Source organism: Narcine bancroftii, assembly GCF_036971445.1.
Source record: "Narcine bancroftii isolate sNarBan1 chromosome 8 unlocalized genomic scaffold, sNarBan1.hap1 SUPER_8_unloc_1, whole genome shotgun sequence".
NCBI lineage: Eukaryota > Metazoa > Chordata > Chondrichthyes > Torpediniformes > Narcinidae > Narcine > Narcine bancroftii.
In genome coordinates this window covers 100,302-108,637 of record NW_027211804.1, presented here as the reverse complement: position 1 = coordinate 108,637, position 8,336 = coordinate 100,302, and positions in this window count along the sequence as shown.

Below are 8,336 nucleotides of genomic sequence, written 5' to 3'. Positions count from 1 at the left end.
TTCCGAACCTCAGCCAGTTTGCAAGATATGGCCAAGCACTTTCTAGCTGTACAAATTGCAGCAATTTAAACCTGGTAAATATTCAGTTTTAGTTTAAATTTAATTCCTTAACATCTCTTTCTAATGGATCCTGTGGGAATTTTAAAAAAAATACTTATTTCAACCAAGCTGCCCAACTTTAGGACATTGCCAAGTCAAATGCAGAAAAGTACAAATGACTTGTTAACATTTGAAACAAATCCGATTCCATGTATTTTCTTTTGAGGTGTCTGGTGAATAAAATTGTATTGAACCAGTCTATCTCATTTATAACGATCAGTCCATTTTCTATGTTCAAATCTCCATCCCATCTTTGCCTCAGTTTATGAATTCCTAATTTCTCAGCTTTTGCAGTAATTTCTACATTACTGAATAAATTGATATTCCCATGACCTGTTTCAGATGGTCAGGGCTTGTTATGACCTGTTACTGTTCTATCTGCCACTGTATTTTACATTTTTCATATCCTCTTCCTAAAGACAAGGAAAGGACTTCTTGTTGGTCATCTAATCTCATGTACCAGTTAAGGTGAGGGAACACAAAAAAATCAACAGGTGTCTGGAAGACTTGCTCACAGTTCACATTAGTAATCATTCTCTGCCTGCCTGATTTCTGGTTTCCAATTTACCCAAATGTCTTAATTTCATAGCAGTCTTAAATTCTTCACTTCAAAGCAGAAACAATGCCATTCAGGGTCTGAGTGGTGCTGGGGGCTTATTGCAGCCTTTGGATCAGGTCTAACAATTTGCACCATTGTTTTGAAGATCAGGCAGGCATTTGGATATGTATGGCTCAGTAGAGGAGGTGAGAATTGATCCATGTCTGGAATGTGCTTTTTAACTCTCTTTCCCAGCTTTCTGGCAAAGTCTGTGTGATGGTTTCCTCATCATAATTCCCAGAACAAGATATTCTACAGCTAATATTCCACACACTTCACCAAATGGGGTTAGTTGTGTGAAAAAGAAGAAATGTTTCAAGTTCCTTTCTGTGTGGATGGACAGTTTAAGGGTGAAAAAATGACCTGATGTCCACATATAGTAACTCGACCAAATTCTGTAAGGACACAAATGCTGGTGAAGCTCATCTGATCAAGCAGTGAACCTTTATAAAGTACAGATACTCGTAGCCCTGATAAAAGGCTCAAGCCAGAAACACTGGTTGTGTATCTTTTTTTAAACTTTATTTATGAATATATAAAATACATAGTAAACAAAATAAACCAACCTCCCAAAAAAAACTATATTCCATCCCCCCTCCCCATAATTACCCCCCCCCCCCAAACTCCCTCGACTGAGGGAGAGAAAAATCATATCAATTCGTTGCGGCAGAATGAAAACGCCTAACCTAATTTTCCACGTCATCGCAATGCATTTACTGGCCACTGCTAATACTAACTGAATAAACTCAATTTGAGGTTTATCCATTCTTAATCCCGTTGTTCAAGTTGTAATATACCGCATTAGAAAAAGCAGTGGATCGAACATAAAAAGAGTTTCTTTAAAGTAGTTTCAAATAAATCCTCAAAGGCTTAACTTTATCACACAACCAGACAGACAAAAAAAAGTATTAATTTGAATCCCACAATGAAAACATTAGTCTGAATTACTAAATCCTTATCTTTTTTTTCCTGGAGTTAAATACAACTGATGTAAAAAAAAATTATAATTCACCCAATTATATCGCACGTTAATCAATTTAATCCACCATCTTCGCACATAGTAAGTAGTCCGTTCTTCTTGGGTTAATTCTAAAGAAGAATCTCCCATTTAATCTAAAGTTGGTTTAGCCATTTTCTGTTGTCACAAACATTTCTGGAATAGATCCCTTTTTTTGCCCCATTTACAATTTTCAATTTTAGTTAACTTGGGTATCTTCAATTCCCACCCAAATCCACCTGTGACAGCACTTACATGGAATGACACCCGTTTACCATGTCCCTCTGTTCAACCTCACTCCTCAGTGCCCGACCGTTCACCGTGTCTGTCTTTTCTTGGTTTGCCCTTCAAAATGTGACACCTCACACTTGTCTGCATTAAATTCCATCTGCCCTTTCTCCAGCTGGTCCAGATCCTTCTGCAAGATTTCCTGGCTGTCCACAACTCCTCCATTCTTGGTGTCACCTGCCAACTTGTTAATCCAATTCACCACATTATTGTTCCAGCACCTATCCCTGAGGCACAGCTCTCGTCACAGGCCTCCAGTCTGAAGAGCAATTGGTCACACCAACTCACTGGCTTCTCCTGCACAGCCGTTGTTTCACATCCAAAATACAGAGGACATATGGATGGATGTTATAATTCTCAAAGGTACATTAGTTAAAATGGTGTCAAATCACAAGGAACAGAAGTTGGCCATTCAGCCCACTGTGTCAGCTATCCCCTGATCTAAACAGTTCTCGCCTCTCATTCCAAGTTCTGGCTTTTTCCCCTGATCCCTTGATACCCTGACTCATTAAACATCTATTAATTCTGCCACCCCCCCCCCCCCCCCCACTTAAACTCCCTCAACAGTCCAGCAACAAATTCCATGACCTTCTGGTGAAATAAATTTCTCATCTGCTTTAAATAGGTATCTTCTAATTCTAAGACAATGTCTTTTTATCCAAGGGAAACATTATTCACATCTACTGTCCAATCCTTTCAGCATTGGAAAGGTTTCTGAGATCTCCTCTCCTTCTTCTATACTCCAATGAAGAGTGGAGATATATCATCCTGGTAAATCTCTGCTCTCTCTCCAACATCAGCACATCCTTTTTCAGATAAACTTCGCAGTTCTCCAAATGAGGTCTCTCCCATGCCCCATCAACACCTCCCTACCCTCGAAACAAAGGCCAACATAGAATTTGCTTTCTTTTCCAGCCGATCCAACCTGGTGGTTACCCACTCACTACGTTTTCCTGAACGAGAACCCCCCCAAGTCCCTTGACACTTGAAATAATTAGATGTAATTTATGTAACAAATTTGAAATTTTTGGAAAGATTTGGGAATCCTATTTATAAACTGTAGGAATTAGGTTGTAATCGCCCAACCTGAACCTTCTGACTCCTAAAATCAAGAAAATCTGTTAGATTTTATTTGATAGCTTTTTAGTAATGTTTTTAAAAATACTTTCCAGATGTTATCTTTATTTTCTATTGGGTTGTTGGGCAGGGGGAATTTTAAAAAAAATACTATGTATTAATTTTTCATTCTCTTTGAATGAGAAATTTATGTACGCATTTAATGCATGTGAAAATAAAATTTTCAAAGAGAAGCTTAACATAACGTAATACATTTTTCTTATTTTCAAGAGTTGTGGAGAGTGAGGAGGGTTTTCATGGACTACAAAAGGATTTGGACTGTTTGGAAAGATGGCAGATGGAGTTTAATGTAGGTAAGTGTGAGGTGCTTTATTTTGGGAAGAATAACCAAGACGTATGCAGTGAAGGGGAGGGCATTGAGGAACAGAGGGACCTTGGAGGAATGGTTCAATAGACAATAGGAGCAGGAGTAGGCCCTTCGGCCTGTCGAGCCAGCACCACCATATTACAGATCATGGCTGATCACTACTATCAGTACCCCTTTCCAGCCTTATCCCCATAACCCGTAACTCCTTTGCCCACTAGAGTCTTATCTAACTCTCTTTTGAACATAATCAGCGAATCTGCCTCAACCACCCTCTGTGGCAGAGCATTCCACAGATTCACACTTCTCTGGGTAAAAAAATGTTTTCTCATCTCCGTCCTAAAGGGCCAACCCTGTATTCTTAAACTATGCCCTCTAGTCCTCGTCTCCCCCATCACTGGGAACAAGTAATCCGACTTCACCCTGTCCATCCCCCTGATAATTTTGTATACCTCAATCATGCCCTTCATCCTTCTAAACTCCATCGGATACAAATCCAGTTTTTCTAGCCTTTCAGCATATGTCAACCCCGCAATCGCTGGAACTAACCTTGTAAATCTACGCTGCACACCCTCTATAGCTAGTATGTCCTTCCTCAAAACTGGAGACCAGAACTGGATGCAATACTCCAGGTGGGGTCTCACCAGGGCCCTGTACAACTGCAGAAGGGCGTCTCTGTTCCTATACTCCAATCCCCTCTTTATGAAAGCCCACATGGCATTTGCCTTCTGCACAGCATTCTGAACCTGCATGTTAGCCTTCAGTGACCGGTGAACAAGTACACCCAGATCCATTTTCTCCTCCCCACTCCCTAGCCTGTCTCCATTTAAATAATACTCAGCTTTCCTATTATTGCCCCCAAAATGGATAACCTCACATTTGCTCACATTGAACGTCATCTTCCATTCAGCAGCCCACACCCCCAACCTGTCCAAGTCCCTCTGCATTTTTTTGACATCCTCCTCACACCTCACACTGCCACCCAGTTTAGTGTCATCTGCAAATTTGCTCATCTTATTAATCATCCCCTCATCCAAATCATTTAGATAAATTACAAACAACTGAGGACCCAATACCGATCCCTACGGCACTCAACTCGTCACATCCTGCCATCCTGAAAAGGACCGGCTTACTCCAACCCTTTCTTTCCTATTTCTTAACCAATTTCCTATCCATGTCAGCACCTTACCTCCAATTCCATGCTCCCTGATCTTGCCCACTAGTCTCCCGTGCGGTACCTTATCAAAGGCCTTCTGGAAGTCCAAATACACCACATCCACTGGCTCTCCCAAGTCCACCCTCTTTGTCTCATCCTCGAAAAATTCCAGAAGGTTAGTCAAGCATGACTTACCCTTAAGGAATCCATGCTGACTAGCCCTTAAACTATTTCTGCCTAAGTGTTCTGGTATTACTCCTTTTATGATAGATTCCAATATCTTCCCCACCACTGACGTCAGGCTGACCGGTCTATAATTTCCTGTTTTCTCCCTCACTCCCTTCTTAAAAATCGGCACCACATCAGCCACTCTCCAATCCTCAGGGACCTCCCCGGAATCTATGGAACTTTGGAAAATGTCGACCAGTGCCTCCACAATTTCCATAGCAACTTCTTTAAGCACCCTGAGATGCAGCCCATCAGGCCCTGGGGTTTTATCAGCCCTCAGTCCCAACAATTTACTCACAACCTCCTGCTTCTAGATCCGGATATCCATTAGATCCCCTACTTCCCCAGGAAAGTTCCCCAAGTCTCTTGATACCGCATGACCACTACCCCCTAATTGACCATAACCTATATCCTCCTTGGTGAAGACCGATGCAAAGTATTTGTTAAATTCCTCAGCCATCTCCTTGTTTCCGGTAATAATTCCAGCCTTTTCCATTCTTAATTGACCAATTTTAGACCGAACCAATTTCTTCCTCTTCACATATTTAAAAAATCTTTTGCTAACCTCCATGATATTATTTGCTAATTTCCTCTCGTACTTCATTTTCCCCTCTCTTATGACTTTCTTAATTACCCTCTGATTCTCTTTGAAGGTTTCCCAATCCTCTAGCTTCCCACTCCACTTCGCTATCTTATACTTACTCCCTTTGGATTTGATATTGCACTTGATTTCATTAGTTAGCCACGACTGCCATTTGCATCTCCTAGAGCCTTTCCTCCACTTTGGAATAAATTTGTCCTGAATCCTGTGGAAAATGTCCAAAAGCACCTGCCATTTTTCCCGAGTTGACCTCCCAGCTAGTGTATCTTTCCATTTTATTTTGGCTAGCTCCTCCCTCATAGCTGCATATTCCCCTTTATTTAACTGCAGTACAGATGCTTCCGACTTCCTTTCTTTTTCCCTTTCTAATTGCAGCTCAAAAATAACCATACCATGGTCACTATTCCCTAATGGCTCCCCTACATCGAGGTCACTTATTAACTCTGCGTCGCTGCACAGCACCAAGTCCAGAATCGACTTCCCCCTGGTAGGTTCCTCCACTAGCTGCTCCAAGAAAGTATCTCGTATTGGGTAGGACACGTAACAGCAGCATTGTATAATTCAAAAGCAAGAGGAGTAGCTATATTAATTAGTAAAAATGTGCCATTTAAAATAGAAGAGGAAATAATAGATCCAGCAGGGAGATATGTAATGATGAAATGTCAGATATATTCGGAGTTTTGGAATCTACTCAATGTATATTCACCTAACGAAGAAGATCAAAAGTTTATGCAAGATATCTTTTTGAAGGTAGCAGATATGCAAGGGAACATATTAATAGGAGGGGATTTCAACCTGAATTTGGATTCAAATATGGATAAAACTGGGGAATAAAATTAACAGAAAGAACAAAGTAACCAAATTTATAATTAAATCAATGGAAGAAAGTATCTCGTAGACATTCAATAAACTCACTCTCTTGTGTTCCTGCCCCCATCTGATTATCCCAGTCCACTTTCATGTTGAAGTCCCCCATAACTACCGTATTGCTACACTCTTAATTCCTGATTTATACTGCCACCGATATCTGAGCTACTTTTCGGAGGCCTGTAAATGACCCCCATTATGGTCCTCATGCCTTTACAATTTCTTAATTCTATCCAAACAGACTCTACCCACCTGTTTCAATGTCTTTCCTTTCAAACGCCTGAATTTCATTTCTTACCAACAGAGCTACCCCACCCCCTCTTCCCAACTGTCTGTCTTTACTATAGGATGTGTACCCGGGAACATTGATTTCCCAATCCTGCCCTTCCCGCAGCCATGTCTCCGTAACTCCGACATCTCCTGTCCAAGCTGCAGATTGCAAGGGCTGTAAAGTGCTGCCACCGCCTGTTCACACCGAGTACTGCATGCATGAAGCGAGAGGGGGAGAGAGAGAGAGAGAGAGATCTAGGTATAATACCACCACCTGGTCTCCGGACTCGCGAACTACAGGATACATGATTTTTATTTTTCATGGGAGTGTTGGAGTATGAGAGGAGACTTGATTAAGGTTAACAAAATAGAGCAAGATGGATAATATGGAGCTCCAATGAAGAGCGAGGTCTCACCTGTGAAGGAGCAAGTGTGAGATCTCCCAGTTCATTCTTGCTCGGGCAGTGGTGGCCAATTGCAAGACAGCACCAATTAGGGGAAGAGAATATGCTGTTTCTGGTCATGGGTTTGAAACGGTTTCCCCAGTTGTGCCATTCAGACTCAAGAGAGCAGATGCTTGCAGACAGGAAGGAAACCTAGTTTTATTGTGGAGAATTGCTTGTTTTTCGGGGTGAAGGTTGTTTGTGGTCTGAGATTCCTAAATATTTTACAATGGAAGCAGCACTTTTCCTTGTGCCTGATTGCTACATAGCGGGTAAAATGTCTCAAATCTATCGCTCAGCCAGTACTTTTGGTCATTGATTTGGAGAGAGAGTGATGGCTTGGCAATATTTATAGCATGGTGAGTCCAAAGCTCTCAAAGTGACAGTGTGGAAGGAGTTTGTCTGTTCTTTGTGTTTTCTACCACCCTTGAGAACTTAAAAGGTGTCCGTGAATTGTGGTATTGGTGAGACACAAGATTGTTTTGCCCTCATTTTGTTCTGTATGTCTATAAAGTTTCAGTTTAGGGATAAAATGTCCAGACACTGTTCTGTTCAAAAGTCTAGTAACCAAATCAGATTCTCCCGAGTTCTTGTCATGGATATGTATCATGAAGCCTGTTTAGCAGCAGTCGTGCTGCATTAGAGGTGCACATACAATTTTCAAAAATAATGAGTTTGAAACCAGAAAAAGATCAGGTCGTGCCCAAAGGTTCATCCGTGCAGTTGAATTGAATTGATGCCCCCAGGACCAGAATGTGCACTTCCACCCCATGGTCTTGAGCTTCCCAATTCGCCAATGAACTTACGGCCCCCTTGAGCTGTGGAGTGTGGGAGGAAATCCACACAGACACCAAGAGGATGTAGAAACGTCTTGCAGTCAGTGCTCACTTGATCCATGACTCGTGCTGGAGAGGTGGGACAACTGTCCTGCCTTCATCTTGTGTTGGCTGATTTTTGTCTGATGGTGGATGGAGGTCTGACATGATATTCCCTTGGCCTTGAGGGAAAGAAGAGTAGAAATTGCAAGGGCTCTGACAGAAATATTTAAAACCTGTTTATCCATGGGTGAGGTGCCAGAGGAATGGATGTAATCTAATGTTCCCTTGTTTAAAAACAGCTGCAAAAGCCAACCAGGTGAGCCTGACATGATAGGTTAATTATTGGAGGGTAATCAGAGAGTACCTCGAAAAGAATCTGTTCAAATAGCTGGCCTTGATCAACCATCGCATAGAATACTGGAGTCGGGCAGTGAGGTTGAGACTAGACAAGATATTGGTGAGGCTCTTTTGTGAGTACTGTGTGCAATTCTGGTCACCAAATGAGAGGAAAGCTATCAATAAAGTAGAGA